Source organism: Equus asinus, chromosome 15 (assembly GCF_041296235.1).
Source record: "Equus asinus isolate D_3611 breed Donkey chromosome 15, EquAss-T2T_v2, whole genome shotgun sequence".
In the NCBI taxonomy this organism is placed as follows: Eukaryota; Metazoa; Chordata; class Mammalia; order Perissodactyla; family Equidae; genus Equus; species Equus asinus.
Window position 1 is genome coordinate 31,509,804 of NC_091804.1, and position 17,395 is coordinate 31,527,198.

Consider the following 17,395-nt stretch of genomic DNA (forward strand, 5'->3'; position numbering starts at 1 on the left):
AGTGCCCAGAGCTGCCCATTGCACATGAGTGGGTCAGAAGTGTCAGGATAACATTAAGATCTTTCTCCCAGTGTATTCTGGAAGCATCTCAGATGAGCACAGAATCTGTAAGTCACTGGCCGTGTGTATCAGCTCGGACACCTCACTCAGTGGGCATTCCCCAGAGGAGAGAACGCACCCCGTCACACTTCCTGGCGGCATGATTTGGGGGACTCACAGAGAGGGCCAGTGCGTCAGAGCCAATGCGGCTCTCCTGTGGCCCAGGCCCTTCTCTGCAGCCTCCACAGACTACTGATGGCTCCTTTGTAATGGAACTCCCAGAATACCAAATCAAAGGGAAGATTTGCTTTTCCTCCCGCTCTTCACATTAGCCAAGCTTTTTAACTTTAAAAGCCTCAGAGAAAAGGACTCTCCTTTGTTTCACACTTCACCCCTCTGCTCTACATATCTACCTAATTGGTGTGACTTGATGGCACAAAATAGGGCAGCGCTAAGGGAGAGACCCTTACCTGTCCCCAGCCCTCACCTCCCTTTTTTCTGCCTTCTCTCCATTCTATGAGCTCTCATAGCAAGGGAATGGGTACTGCAGCCTTGGGACTCCCGACACGCATCCCACTGGCCCCCTGGAAGCTCACCGCCCTTCAGTCCGCTGACAACAGCTGGACAGTAGTTATCGTTTGGGCAATATTGTACAGTGGAAAACACGTTCTCCTGGAGGTCAGAGAGCTGGATTCGTAGTCCAAACTGTGCCATTTACTGGCAGCAAAACTTCCCCGTGACATCTCTGCTTCCTAGTCCATAAATTAAAGAGGAGACTATCTCACTAGAAGAGCTTTGTAAGGGACAGAGAGTTATCAACTTGTAAGCAACAGAGTTATTTTTTAAGGAAGGACAGACAATGCAGCAGTCAAAGCAAAGCCGGGCGAGTCCGTGGACTACGCTGGCCGAGGAGGGGGACAGACAGCCCGGCCTCAGCTGGCCTCTCTCGAGAGGCAACTCCGATGTTCTTAGAGCTCTGAGTGCCACTGAGCCTCTGGGTAAAAAATGTTTGGTCCTTTTAATTGCTCCTTACTTCTTCAAAGTTATTACTTCTAAGGTGATTTTATCTTAAGAAAAGGGAAGACACAGTTTCTACCCTGAGACCCAAGTCATAATCAGAAAAGACCTTCATTCTCAAAGTATAACCAAAACCACCTGCATCAGAATGAGCTGGGGCATTGTTAAAAGGCAGATCCCCAGGCACTGGCCTTGGCGGTCACTTAATTTCTCTGAGCCTCACTTTCCGTGTCTGAAAAATAGGCTTAATAGTAGCCTTTGCCTAAAACCTTGGTTAAAAGGTTTGGATAGAATAAATGAATGAGGGGCAAGGTGAATGGTTTCTGAGGGGAGGGGTATAATTTGCAACTGGATGAGATGACCCTTAACGTCCCCTTCAAATCAGGCCTCCTTTACTCCAGATCCCTGAGGATGTCTCGGCCTTCAAACAACCAACAGAGTGATCCCCATTCCTGTCCACTTTGCGTCCCGGCCAAATGCACAGAAAGTGGACCCCTTGGCCGGGCACTCAGCCAAGGCTGGAGCTGTTAGGAAATAAGAATGTGTGTATTTATAGAGGAAAATAAAAATGTGCATGCGACGTTGCACAGAAGCGATTTATGAGGTTTTATGGAAGTGTCACCAAAAGGCCCACTCAGTCATTGCCAATGTCAGGTCCGCAAACACCTGGGAGCTCAGGCAATAAAGTTTTGTAATGGAGTCAGTGGGCAGGACATGCTTGTGGAGGAGCGTGAGCCAGCCGTGTGGTGCAGGTGCCGGCACCCGTGGGGCATGTGGAAGTGTGTGGACGGGTGAAAGTCAGCGTGCACATACTAGTGGGTGTGCAGGAGAACACGTATGTGTGGGTGCTATGAGAGTGTGTAGCATGGTTCACCCCAGAGGGCTACTGGGACAGAAGCCTGAGCCACAATGCAGAAGTGCACTCATTACTTACACTCTCTTCAAAGGACAGCAGAGTCCTGGCTGCTCCCAGGAAGGAGTTAGTCACCTACTGCTGAGACTGAAGGCCGTGGGGATGGGGAGGAAAGCAGATTCTCAGAGGAAAACACCTTTGAGCTGAGCACTGAAAATGAGCAGAGTCTAGCCAATGGGAAGAAGAGCGGCTTGCTCACCTCCGGTGGACTAACCCCGCATCGATTCTACAGCCTCTTTGGTCCAGGTCTCTGAAGCTTCTGTGAAGTCTGTGAACCAGCTTCATGCCTTGTTGTTCTCCTGGGAACACTGCCCCACGTTCTCCATTGTCTGCCCAGCCCTCTTGCCCGGTCCTAGATGGGTCCACTGTTTTCTAAGGGTTACCTGCTGCAGGAGAAAGTTCTAGGAAGTACATAGAAAGCGTCATTAAAGAGGAAAAGAAGAAGAGGGGGAGGAGAAGGAAAAGCAGAGGAAGACAGACCTTCAGAACAAGTCCCTGGACCACCCAGAATCCTTCTTCATAAAAATGGCCTTAAGATCCCGAAGCAAGCCTAGCCTTGCAAGCCATGCAAGAATCAGGGGCGACCACTTCCTCTCTCCCTTTCATTCCTCCGGAGCAATGAGGGAATTAGGAGTTTTGCAAGATCCCTTTGGTGGCCTGGGGCACACCATCATCACATGCATTGTCTCGGCACATGAGGAAGGTCAGCTCCCTGCAAGACAGGGAGGATTCTGGGCAGGGGTGGTTTGTGAAATGAAACCAGTCTCTTCAGTTCATTACCCCTGGTGAGCCAGGACGGTTGGTCTACCTTTCAGTCTGAGGTTAGGGGCTAGGAGTCTATGAATACCAGCTATGTGCTGCATCCTCAGCTGGGCGCTTCCACATACCCCCCACCTAGTCCTCATCCACACTCTGAAAGGGGAAATTAGCAAAACCCTGACATGGGCCAAGACTGTAAGCATCCAAGAGGCTGCGATACTTGCTCAAAGACATAAAGATGACAAATGGCAGAGTTACCTTCCACGTGGAAGCAGAGACTCGTTCCTCTGGTTCCCTCAGCAACAACTGCTTCTCTCTCTCAGGGCTTTTAAAACAGCGCACTTGTCTCATCCTTTCGCTTGTCTCCCCTCCTTCCTCCCACCAGATTGCAAGCTTCTGCAGGTCAGAGACCAGTTCTGCACTCCTCATCCCCAGAGACCTGCACAGGCTGGCATGGAGGAGGAGGTGCTCATGGAAAGGCTTAGAGAAGACCGAGGAAAGATGGAAATGTCCAGGTAGCTCCCTTTCCACCCAGTATCATCTCATCTGACTTCAGGAGTTAGTTAAGACTCCCTGAGGGCCGGAAGGAAAATGCAAGGACCAATATCTCTGCAACATGAACCTTCTGGACTCTGACATCTACCCCTCCAGTTTGCCCCCAATTCTTCCCGAAAGCATCTCCTAGTAGCCAGAGAATATGATGGCCAAAGGGACCAAATTCAGGCCCCTGGCCCCCAACCTCAGCCAGAGAAAGCCCCTGCCCTGGTAAAACGTCCATGTCACCCTCCATTCAGTTCATTTCTGTGCCTGCCCCCAGGGACTGGCACCCAGTCTATCACACAGCGGACTCTCAGGGTAGGAGGCCTCCGTGACCCCTGGTGCCTGCCTGGTGGTCCACAAAAGCGTGCCTTTGAACTGTCCGGCTCAGCGTTTGTGGAGGAGAGGTGGGTAGAAACCAGAGCTGGGTCTGGTTCCACTGCACAGGGTCCAGGCCACAGTCACTAGAATCACCGGGAGAAGAAAACCTAGTGGAAGGATCACAGGTATTGAGGGTACTGACCTCTGATCTTCCCCCAAATCTTTTTCAAGCCACTGCTCAGGTTTTTGAAACTGGAAACTATCAATAAATGATCTTGACTGTGAGCAAACGTGATACAAAGTTATAAACTCTGTGAACTGCAGCGTGCTAGATCAGTGCTTGCAAACTTCCACGTGCAGGCAAACCACCTGGGAATGTTGTTAAAATTCTGATTCAGGGGGTCTGCGGTGAGGCCTGAGATGCTGTGTTGCTAAGCAACTCCTGAGTGATGCTGCTGGTCCAGGGGTCACACCTAGAGTAGCAAAGGGCCCGAGCTCAAGACGCTGATGCTGGCTAACTCTAATATTCCAGCCCTTCCACGCGTCAATACTCAGAAGGAGCCCCAGCACCTGTGAGGAAGGACCCAAGCCCCCTAGGTCACAAGATTACTTCCCAGCCAGAACTCTGCTGTACCCCCTCCACCCCAGCTATGCTCCATATACACCAAATGGCTGGCTGTACCCCCACCTTTCCAAGCCCCACACCATTCTCCGTCCTTACAGCTGCTGGTCCCCTGCCTAAAATGCCCTCTCCTTCTTTGAGGCTTTAGAAATTCCTACTCATCCTTCATCTCTCCATCCCAGCACGTGTTCTACTTCTGCTACTTGTTGCTTGTATAAACTGAAGCAAGTTACTTCACCTCTTAAAGCCTTTGTTTCCTCATCTGTAAAATGCGGATAGTAATAATGTCCACCTCGCAGGGAGTTTCCTAAATACTAAATGAGATGATACATGTAAGATGCTTAGCAAGGTGCCTGAGACAGACTAGGTCATCAAAAAATAAATAAATCATCCAAATTGAACTCCATCTCCTCCGTGAAGTCTTCCCGGATTTTCCCATTTATCTGTTTTTCGGTGCTCACAAATACTCGGTTTTTACTTCTCGTATCATTGGGCATGTGCACCTGGAGGTCAGGACCATGTTTTCCCCATCTCTGCTTTTCCAGGAACTAGCTCAGAGCCAAGCACAGAGTGAACCCTCGCTCAGCAAGGGGGGCCAGGGCAGCCACAGCCATAGCATTCGGGGGTGCTCTGGGTCAGAGGGTGGCATATCTCACAGGAGCAGTGTGGTTAACTGGAAGACTCAGGAAGGCAGAGGCTCTGTTTAAATGAGTTTTCCAGATAACTGAAGATTTCTCGCCCAGGAAAAGCATTACACTTTATTTTTAAACAATTTATCAAGGTTTTCCTGAATGCGTTCCATACTTAACCAGAACACAGTGGTCCCAATAAAACCTTCCCATGGTGAGTTAGGGACATCAAGAAGACATTAATCATTGCCCCCAGGGTGAGGGTGACACATACCTGGCTTGTCTGGGACAGGTCTGTTTTGCGCTCATTGCCTGGGATTATTATTCATAGCATTCCTTTCATTTTCTTGGTGTCCTCTAATCTAGACAAGAAATTATCAGGTCACCCTAACCAGGGGTAGGTTGTGCTGGATCGAAGTGATGGTCTAAGGGGCCCCTGAGACGAATATGAGTATTTGCTGTGGACTTTTTAAAATAGAGCCCCCAAATTCTTTGATACTCCTCCAATTGAGAGATGGGATCTCCGTTCCCTTCCTCGAATCTAGGCCAGTTTATGACACCTGGACCAACACAGCACAAGTGGGCCTCTGCAGTTTCCAGGCCTAGGCCTTAAATTGGCAAATTCAACCTCCTGTCTGTTAGGATGCTCACTCTTGGAAGCCAGCCACCATGCCGTGAGGAAGCCCAAGACACGCGGTGAAGAGACTCCTGTGGAGAGGGAACCGGAGCCAGAACCAACTTGCCAGCCGTGTGCGTGAGTCATCCTGGAAGTGGATCCTTGGCCCCACTTGAGCCGCCCCAGTGGATGCTGTGTGGAAAACAGGCATCTCTTCCAAACCCTGTTCCAATTGCAGACTTGGGAGCAAAGGAACTGATTGTTATTGTTTCCAGCTACCCGTTGAGGGTTATCTTTATATAACAATAGATAATCAGAGCATTTTCCCAAAAAGAAAATGCTGCTGGAGCCTTCAGTTTTTGGAGTTCTGGAACCTGTTAGGAATCAGTCTCCTGCTCTCTCCCTCAAGGTCAGACTGACGCTGCCACTTCTAGGACAGCATAAGAGGAGGGATAACGAGTTTTGAAGATGGAATCTCTGAGTTCCAGTCTCTGTGAAACCTCAAGGAAATTACTTGTCCTCTCTGAGCCTCAGTTTCATTATCTGTAAAATGGAGACAGTAAGACTTATATCATCATGCTGCAATAATGAGTATAAAGCAGAGATTGGCAAACCTTATATGTGAGGGGCCAGATAGTGAACATTTTAGGCTTCCAGGGTCATAGGTTTCTGTCACGACTACTCAATTCTGCCATGGCAGCAAGAAAGCAGACACAGACGTAGGTAAACAAATTGGTGTGGTTGTGATCCAATAAAACCTCATTTACAAAAGCAGGATCAGGGGTCTGGGCCAGTGGCGCAGCCACTAAGTTCGCATGTTCTGCTTCGGCGGCCCGGGATTCGCCGGTTCAGATCCCAGGTGCAGACGTGGTACCGCTTGGCAAGCCATGCTGTGGTAGGCGCCCCACGTATAAAGTAGAGGAAGATGGGCACGGATGTTAGCTCAGGGCCAGGCTTCCTCAGCAAAAAGAGGAGGATTGGCAGCAGATAGCTCTGGGCTAATCTTCCTCAAAAAAAAAAAGAATTTGGCCTGTGGGCCATACACTGCAGACCCCTGCCACAAAGGACTGGGAAAGCTCCTGGTGTAAACGCTAGCTACCATTAGCACAAGTATTATTATTATTGATGCAAATGCAACTTTCTTTAGGCAGAAAAGTTTGCTGGAGATTTCACCAGCCCCATAACCACAGGGTTGCCCAAAAATCATTCATGCCAAGATAATTAGCAACAAACCTGGTAACAAGATGAGTCACCCTAAGGGGGTGACATGGGGGAGTTTCAAAAATTGTCAGTCATCTTCCTTCTGAGCTGTCTTGACCAAGTCATCTCACCTCTGGAAGCAAGGTAGTTCCCTATATAATGAACATACGCATCGCAACCCTTTCTGGGGAAATCGATATTTCAGATCAGAGCTAAGAACTTTTCTCATGTGTCCATCACTTCTTTCAAATGAGCGCCCCTGAGCAGAGATTTTGTAGGAGGTTAGCCTTAGGACAAAAAAAAGGAAGTGAATAAGGGAGGACGAGAGGGACGGACAGGGAGGGACGATAACAGGGAAGAGTCTGGAGGAAATCTGCCCCTTGAAAATTCCATCTCTCTTGGGTGCCCCACTCATTCATTTGCTCATTGGGCTCTGTGTATTGCCTGCCGACCATGTGCCAGGTCCTGGGCTGGGAAAGGGGTAACTAGCAGTGATCGAGACACCCCCCAATCCCTGCCCTTGTGGATGGGGCCTACAGCAGTGAGGGGAAGAGACCATTAAGTAAGACATGGCAGTAATAGTGGTGTGTGTTGTGAAAGGGGAAGTGGAGGGTGGGGACCACCATTTGGGGGCGGAGGACTTGGCCCAATTGGGGGTCAGGGCATGTCTCCCCAAGGAAATGACATCGAAGCCAAGACCAGGGGGATGAGTGGGGTTTAGTCATCATCCGCTGCCTTCCTCCTCCTCTTGAGTTTACCCCTCTGCTTAGACAAACATATCTGCTGACATCCATCCATGCACCAGAGCACCCGTCCTCCTCTCTTCCCCTGCCCGAGTCTTCCTTTACCTGCACTGCCTTTGCAAACATCTCTTTTCTCTCACCTAAACCTTTGCCTGAAACTTCAATTCTCTTAGGCAAACATGGCCCACTAGGCCTCGCATGATGTGGTTCTTCACACCTCTCCAGCCTCATCTCATAGTCTCCCATCAGAACCTCAGCTCTGGCCACCCTGGATTATTTTCCAGGCCTTTCTACACAGGCCCTTTGCATATGCTGTTCCCTCTTCCTAAAATACTTTCCCTTCTCTATTTACCTAGTTAACTCCTATTTATCTTTCAGACCTCAGATCACTTATTTCCTCAGGAAAGCCTTCTCTGACCTCCCCAACTCATTAAAAGCCCCTGTTTTTAAGTTTTCAAAGCCCCATGGACCTCTCATTCTTAGCATGTACCACGGTGCAATTTCCAAGGTCTATGTGAACATTTGACTACTGCCTGTCTCCCCTAGGAGACTGCACACCCCAGAGAAGCAAGGACTTGTCTGTGTTGTTCGCTGCTTCACTCCAGCATCAGGGCCTGGCACCTAGTGGGAGCCTAGCTAAAATATTAATTTCAATGAATAAAATGTTGGAAGCAAAACTCTGGTGCCAAAGCATTTCTACTCTCAAACCCTTGAGAATATAAAAACCCCAACCTATTGAGCGCATACATGTTCTCTGGTTTGAGTTCATAACAGCAGGAGAGGAAAAAAATCTTCCACGGAGTCAGGAGAGTTAAATTAGAGTCCCATCTCTAACTGCTCCTTGGGTCTAAGTTTTCTTATCTGTGAAAGGAGTGAAACAAACCTCCTCCACAACCACCTCTTGCACTTGGAATGAGACCACTTCAAGGATGTATGTTTCTGAGTTTATCAAGGCCCAAAGTCCACCAGAGTCTCAAGAAGAAGCCTCAGGGCACGGGGCCCCTCTGCTCTGTGTGGACACCGCTGGTGCAGGAAGCAAGAGCTCCCGGAGGGACACCAGGAGGAGGAGGAGGTCTGAAGCTGCCTGTGCCACCATGCGCCCCGCAGTATTGATCGCCAGTCTTGCAAAGGGAACATTTGCCTTTCTTCCTCTTCCAAATAATTAAAGTATAATATTTTATGGCCTGATAAAATTTACTGGGACCCTTGGCACGTAATTATAGTGCTTCTTTAAAGGAGACCCCATAAAAGATGCATGATTAGAAAGTTAAGGATCTGGATAGAATTACAACGATGTGACAAATAATTTACAAGTGATAAACCGTCCGAGGGGGAAAAAATTCCAATAACCTCTGATGAAGGCTAACAATTAAAATAATAAATTCCCCAAGAGCAAGGGTAAACCTTTCTTCTTGGTCAAAGGCTAAAACTCCATGAGCCCAGGCAGAGAACAAGCCTTCTTGTGAGAGTCAAGCTCTGGTCTCCCAGGGCATCTATTCTTGCTGTATGGATGTATTTATCTTTGTATTTAGGTACTTACTTATTTAATCTTTTTAGTAATTTTATTTATCCACTGATTTATTACGTTTTATTTCTAGCCTTTCTTTAATTCCATCAATTCTTCTATTCATTCTTCCTTCCATTCGTCTGTCCACCCACTCCATCCACTCACCCTTCTATTCATTTATTAATTTATCCATCCATTTATCTATTTCCATCTGTTCATTTATCCATTTATTAATTGGTTTATCTACTCACTTATTTATTTTCATTTTTCCTTCATTTATCCATTTATTCATCCATCACACCCACACGTATTGCCCACTTGTGCTAAGCAGATTCTTCACTGTGTTCTAAGACAGCACTGGCAGAGAACTATAATGAAGGCCACATAAGTCATTTTAAATTTTCCAATAGCTACATGAAAAAATGAAAAAGAAATAAGTGAAATCAATAGAAACAATAGTTATGCTATTTAATAATAATTTTGGTATAAATTAGTGTATTTTAATATAGTTCATGCATTTATTTCAGTATAAAATATAAACATTATTTTTGGGTCTTTTTTTTAGATTTTATTTTTTTCCTTTTTCTCCCCAAAGCCCCCCGGTACATAGCTGTATATTCTTAGTTGTGGGTCCTTCTAGTTGTGGCATGTGGGACACCACCTCAGCGTGGCCTGATGAGCGGTACCATGTCTGTGCCCAGGATTCGAACCAACGAAACACTGGGCCACCTGCAGCAGAGCGCGTGAACTTAACCACTCGGCCATGGGGCCAGCCCCTAAACATTATTTTATAAATAAGTTTTTCATTAATTTTATTTAACTCGATATATCCAAAATATTATCATTTCAACATGTAATCAATACAAAAATATTAACCAGTTATTTTCCATTCTTCTTTTCATCCTAAGTCTTCAAATTCTAGTGTATGTGTTCTATTCTTGCATCTCAGCTCAGTTGGACTAGCCATTCTTCAAGTGCTCAGTAGCCATGTGTGGTTCATGGCTGCCATATTGGACAACTCAGTTCCAAGGCTTCAAAGCTGAATCAGATAATAGCTTTTGCCCTTGAAGAGTTCACACTCAGGGGAGGACCAAGAACTAATATTTGTTGACTGTGAGACTCAGTGCATATTTGATGCATCATGTCGTTTACTCTTCAAGTTTAAGCTCTAAGATACTCCCATTCTATCTTTGGGGAAGCTAAGACTCAGAGAGAAGTGGTGAAAAGTTCTAGCGTCAAATAAATTGAGCATCCTAAAACTCTGTATCAAACCATAAGACAGAGGAAGAGCTGGCTGGGCAGCTATGGCAGCTTGGAAGGGGGCTGTCTGGCTCTGCCCAAGGCCTGCGAGAGCCGAGAATCAGGCATCAGGCCAGCCTGGAGGTCGAGAAGGAGCCACACAGCAGAGAAATCTTTCCAGACAAAGCAGACAAATGGAAAGAGAGAAGAAGAGCTAACACTGATTTACGCCCAAACAGGTCCCGAGTTCTTCACAGATCTCTGAGCAGTGACCCAGAGTGTGAAAGAACATATTTGGGAGAACAAAAAAGTTCACACAAGTCAAAACTAGCCTTTTGCACCAAAAATCATAGTCTCCTATCCATTAAAAATGAAGAGAGCAAAGATTATATGGCCAATTAACTGCGTGGTACCCAAGCCTGAAGAGTCTGATGATATTGGGGATGCTGATGGTGATGCAGACCATGGTAATGAGAGTAACAAGAGCCCACATTACTGAGCATTTACCGCGATGCTCCAAGCACCTCACCTGCACTGGTTCACTGTCGCCCTTATTTTAAAGATGAGGAACTGAGGCACTTTCCCCAATCCTACTAAGTGTCATCCACCATGTGCTGCTTGCATAGACCCCCTAATGAGCATTTAACTGGGAACCAGCTCGGCCAGACAGGACACAGGCTGTGGGATAGCCACTGGGATTGTGAAGTTGAGTACTGCACGATCGCAGTTTCCACTGACTTCATAGTCCAGTGGGAAGAGGAACCCCTAGGCAAATCAAGGCCCTTCAGGGCTCCAGTGCCATGCTGTAAAGCGGAGACAAAGAGGTGAGCTGTCACTCCTCTGATGAGGAGTGGGTCAGGAGAGGGAGGGGCCCAGGAAGGCTTCACAGAAGAGGTGACACTTGGGCATCGTGAAGATCTCACTGCCTCCCCCAACAAGAAATAATCTCTCTTCTTTCTACAAATTACCCCTTTGTCAGGTCCTTGAGCACAGGCTCCAGCCAGGCCCCTTTGGGACAATTTCCGCTTCCCTCTCCTCCTTCCCCAGCACAGCCCATTCGTCCTGTAAATTCCCCTGGAGGAAGTTTGACACTCACTCAGCGTCATCATGGATCAATGGAGAAATACAAATGCTTGGATTTCTGAGAATGTATATATTTATTTAAAAACCCCTGTCTTTCTCTGGCACAGACAAAACACTGCTGGCTTAACACCTCCCAGAGATGCACTGTGGGAATGATTTCAGGCCTTTAGCTGTCAAGAGTCATATCAATCAGACGGGCTTCCCAGTGGCCTCTGCTCAGGAACCAAAGAGATGTCAGGCAGAAGAGCGGAAAGCAGGGGAGAGAGATGGAGCCAAAGTCAGATGGAGACAGAGCGATAAAGGGGGAGGGAGAGAGAGAGCGGAAGGCACTAAGGAAACAGGAGAGAGCCCAAAAGAAGACAAAGGCTGAGAAAAGGCCATTCAGAGTCAGGGAGACTGAAGAGTCGGAAGCGTGAAGAAAACAGAGACAGAGAGAGACAGGGTCAGACTCAGACTGAGTAAATCAGGCACCAAAACATGGATGGAGACCAAATGATCAATGAGATGGAGAGTGAGAGAGAACAGAGACAGGAAAGAAAGAGGAGAGAGGAACAGGGTGGCGGGTCTAGAGTGCCCAGGGCCCAGCTCCCGTCTCGGGGCTCTGCTCAGCTATTCCTTCTGCCCCGAAGACTCTTAGCCCAGCTTCTTGCATGTCTGGCTTTTCCTCCTTTTTCCAGCCTTTGCTGAACTTACACTTCCTCAGAATGGTTTCCAGTGGCCACCCCATGCAGCAAAGGTCTGTCCCACTCACTCCTGCTCCTCGTTCTCCATCAGAAAAGATGACCCAGTTGATTTCTTTGACAGAACTTCTTGGCTTTTTGTTATTCACTTGTTATTATCCATTCCCAGGGCCACTGTTGCTTTGCAATATGTTCAGGGTCTAGAATAGTGTCTGGTATGGAGTGGTGGTGCTTAATAATTGAGGAACAGATGAATGAATGAATGAATGAATGAACGAATGGATGAACGAATAGCAATGAAGGCAAGTCATTCCCAAGAACTCCTTTCTGGCTACTTAAGTTTTCCAGGTTGTAAGAGCATGATTTTGTGGCAAGGTAGGGCATTGATTGGGAATACAAGCCTGTCCTCAGCACCTAGGCAAAGGCAGAGGCCATCTGTGGTGGAGACCGGAGGGGAAGCGGAGTGCAGGAGCTGGTGACTGAGGTCGACGGGGCATCAGCCCGACCAAAGAGGATCTTGGGAAGAGGGTGGCTGGGAGCTGAGTATTTTCTGCTCTGCTTCAAGGCCCCTCTGGAGTTCCTTTCAGACAGAAATGGTTGCATGATTCCCAGATGCACTTCTTGGGCAGTCAGAGCTCCTAACTTAACTGGGCCCCCATCAGTCCCATTAGGACTAATGCAGCCTTCCTCCCATGCAGGGCTCTTTGCCTCTATGGAAAGTGCTCTCAGCAGCCTCTGATGACCAACACTAGAGAGCACCTGGGGGTGGCAGCGGGGGCTTTCCAGCCCAGGTCAGAGTGCTTTGGCCTACCAGAAGTCCCTGCGAAGGCCAGCTTTCTGGAACCAGACAAGAGGCCATTACAGGTGTTTGCATCTGGAGGCCAGCATGGAAGCTGTGTGGGGACCGCTGGGGTGACCTAGCTGCGGGAGATGCAGAGAGGCTGGACAGCCTGATGGGAAAGGCTCTGGGCATGAGCCCCCAAGGCAGGGGACTTCTCCAGGTCACTTACAGGGCAACCCAGAAATAGTAACTCAGGCCGACAACAGCTTCACGGGCAATCCACAGCCCCAACCACAACTCTTTCCTTTTTGCCTTTGGCCTCCTAGTCCTTGCGCATCTTTACACAAATTTAACATAGTTGCATTCATACCTTAACCTCCAGTTCACATTCTGCTTTCTAGGTAATTGTATAATAAACATCTTGTACGTTTCTATGACCTCCATCATTGACGTTGCTGACAATGACATTGATGATCATGATTTGACTTACCAGTCCCCAGTAAATGGTCCTTCGAGGGTTATCCAGGTTTTTACTGTGACAGATACTGATGCGCTAAACACCTTCTGCTTATAGTTATTCATTTTTTTAAGATTATTTTCTCAGGATAAATATCAGGGTGTGACAATTTATTATCAGATTATCCTAAAAGTTAGTAAGAATTTGGACGGTCACAAGTACTATCTGTGTGTATGATTTTTCAACCCAACCTCACCAGCATTGGGCGTTAGTAAGATTTTTCTTTTTTTTCCTTCAGTGGTTAATATAACTTATTTTAATTTCCTTGGTTGGAATCAAGAATCAACATTATTTTTAATGCTTGTTTGCTCTTTACATTACTTTCTGTGTGAATTTTTGATTATAGATTTGTTCAGCTCATCTACTCACCTCTATCCCTTTTCTGAATCTGTATTTTTGGGTATGAATGACAACCCCTGGCCACCTCTGAAGAATGAGAAATGATATATTCAGGGGACAGAGTTATAAATCATATGCAGCACTCAAAGTTGCAAATCAGGTCCTCACAATGGATTAGGGGCAGCCACACAGAGAGGGGCGGCTGTACTTTCCCAGTCAACAGTCTGCTGACCTCTGACTGGAATAGACCTGAGGATGAAGATATTAATGCCCTCTGTGCCTCAGGCACTGTGCTTAGCACTTAACATAAATATTTCACTTGAGCTCCACAACAACGCTGAGAAGTAGACATTAGAATCTCCATTTTACAGATGGAACTGAGAGAAGGCAAGTAATTGACTCAACACCACCCAGACCAGTGTGGATTCAAACGGGGATCTGTGGGTCAATAAAGCTCATGATGTAGTCACTGCACTAGCCTCTGGATGGAAAAATACTATCAAAGGATTTTAAAAATAGTTGATGAACGTGATACCATCTATATTAGTCAAGATTTTCCAGATAAACAGAACCAATAGGGTATATAAATATATATATAAGGAGGTTTATTATAGGATTTATTATAATAATTGGGTCACGTGATTATGGAGGCCACGAAGTCCCACGATCTGTGGTCTGTAAGCTGGAGGTATAATTCAGTCTGAGTCCAAAGGCCTGAGAAGTCTCAGTTCAAGCTGGAAAGTCCAAGAACCAGGAGCTCTGATGTCTGAAGGCAGGAGAAGATGGATGTCCCAACCCAAGCAGGGAGCAAATTCACCCTTCCTCTGCCTTTTTGTTCTATTCAGGTCCTTAACAGACTGGATGATGCCACCGTCATTGGTGAGGGTGATCTTATTGCTACTGACTCAAATGCTAACCTTTTTCCGAGACATTGTCACTGACACACCCAAAAATAATGTTTTACCAGCTCTCCAGGCATCCCTTAGCCCAGTCAAGTTGACACACAAAATTAACCATCATATTGTCTCTATCCTAAAGGAGCTCACAGCCCCCTAAATAGACAAATAGGAAGAGTCACAAAGCTGGTGGCATATGTCAGTAAAGACACACATGGTCAGGGAGCCATGGGGGCATAGTGAGAACCCCTCACTGTGGAGCTGAGGAAGGCTTCTTGGGGGAGGTGATGCCCCATGGGGTATTGAAGCATGAATGAGAACTTGTGTGGTGGACAAGAGTCAGGCTGAAGAGTGAAAGAAGACCAGAGAGCTGGGTCTCACAGAGGATGCGTGCCTGCGGGTGAAAGGGCCGATGGGTAACTACAGAGGGTGAGTTTTAGAATCAGACAGAGCTGCTTTTGAATCCTGCCTCCTCTTGCTAGCCATGTGGTTCGATAGCCATTTCACTCTCCGAGCCTCAGTGTGCCCATCTGTAAAACAAGGACAATTGTTTCGCCAGTTGTTAAGGAGACTAAAGAGCGTATGAAAATAAAGCAGATGCTCAGTCCAGGACCTGGCAGGGAACTGCTGAGAAATAGTGCTTATTATCCTTGCTGCCATCTCGGAGGACCACTCATTTCTCTTGCCCCAACCTTCCCCTTCCACCAGAAAACCTGAGAGCATGCCCCATGAGAAGTGGCCTCCAAGGGCATATGCCTGTGAGCACACATCATTCCAACAAAAGGAGGAAACCAGAGTGCAATGAAAGCTTCGGATTCAGCCACACCTGGTTTCAAATCCCATTCCAGCCACCCACTAGCTTGGATCTTAGGGGTTGGACAAGGCACTTCCCTCCGCTGAGCCTCAGTTTCCTCATCTGTCTAATGGGGCCAGCAAGCCCTGCCTTACAAGTTGTGAGGATGCATGAGCACATGCCCTGGACACAATGTACACTCAGCGTTCAGTGGACGCCCCCGAAAACCCCACCTCCTTTTGACCACCACACTGATGCTAATTGTGGTGGTCCAAAGCACACGTCCATGGTTGTGTTCATCTACATATGAGAGCAGCAGCCCCATCTGGGACTTGCCCCTGGCCCCTGGGGCCCTTCACCCTCCAGGGCACCCAGCCTGGCAAGGCCTATGGGCAGGAGTAGCCTCTGCCTCGGAGCCCAACTTCTCCACATCCTCCCCCAGCTATTGCGGGAAGAAGCATGACTCATCGAGGGAAGAGGGTTGGCATCATCTCCCCCCACCGCATGGGGCCAGCCAGCAGGCTTGTGGTTAAAGGACCTGCCTGGGTTGCAAAACAAGCCAGTTTGCTGTGTTCTGACATCACGTGACTCAGGCACGGCCTTTTCTTCCCTCGCCCACTGACTCACCGCACACTCGCTTGCTGTCACATGGTCTCCCTGGGCCTCAGTTCCCCCTGAGTGCTCCTAGCTGCTGAGCCTGCTTAGAGAAGAACTAAATTGGAACAATGACTTCCTTTTTCCTTTTTTTAATTGCACCACGAATGTATAAATATATTCTCATTCTTAAAAATGAATTTGATAGCCTTATCAAATATAGAAAAATAGAAGTGGGAAACTATCCCTCTGCAGTGGTAAATCTGCCCAATATTTTTCCCAGTATCTTCAAGGATCCTATCCTTGTTCTTTAATGAATTTTAAGTTACATGAGAAATATATAAATGCATTCTTCTTTTAAAAATATTACAATATTACTGGGAAGGCAGGAGTTCCCCTGGACAGCTGTCACCTCCAATCCTGGTCCCCATCCAGAGGCAACACCGTGATCAGTTAAGTATCTCTCCTTCAAGTCTCTGTTCTTTGTGTGGTGTGTATACATTACATAGAAGCTCATGGGAAAGGCCGAGTGGAGGGGGCAATCCCACATTTCTTTTCAGACTGTATGTATCTTTCTAGAACTTGCTTTTATCACCCATCACAATGTCTGAGATTTTCCATTTTGTTACACAGATGTTCCACTTATTTCTTTTAAGGGCTCCTTACTACGTCGTACTATGTATGTGCCATAATTTTGAACAGTTGCCAAGTAGTGGCCTTTTAAGTTGACGCCAATTTTTTCACTGTTTATAAACAATATTAAAATGAGCATCCTCCCACACTTCTTCTTTGCCTACATGCAAGTGTTTCTTAAATGTTGGTGGCTGGTGGGAGAACCTCAGCATCACTGTTTGGGATTGATAGACGTCACGGCATGGCCCTCCCAAGATCGCTCTTCCTGTCCTTTTCCTAGATATTTACAGTTATGCATCCACACACACATGGGAGCTCACTTTCCAAGTATTCATGCTCAATGGTACAAGAGAAAGACTGAGAAAGACAAACCATTTCCTCTCCCCAGGACTGAGTGTCCTGTTGAGAGGCAGCATGGAGAGTGAGGAAGAGCTACAAAGCATCCAAACGAGATGGAAATGATCAATCATTGAATCCAGACTCACTGTAGAGAGGGGGAAAGTGAAGCCTGGCAAGAGGAACTGATGTGCCAGTAAGCCCCTGCTCCCTTCTTGCCAAGCGTTACTCTCAGTAGTTAAGACAAAGCACATCCCCCTACATAGGAGCGAGGGGTATATTTTCCAGATTCAAATATAATCAGGCCTCCCCTCTTTGTTTAGGATATTTCATTGACTTCCTATGCTCCAACTTCAAGACACCACTCAACCCTTTGCTCTCTATTCTCCAGAGAGCACCAGGATCTCTTCTGCCCCAGTGACTTTGCATATGCTTTTGACTCTCTCTAAAATATTTCTTGCTCCTCTCTTGCTACACTCACGTTCACTTTGCTAACTCCTACTCACATCTGTGATCTCAGCTGAAGCATTCCTTCCTCAGGGAAGCCACCTTGACCTCCTTGACCTTGCCAGAGGCCTCTCAGAATATCTCTTAGCACCTT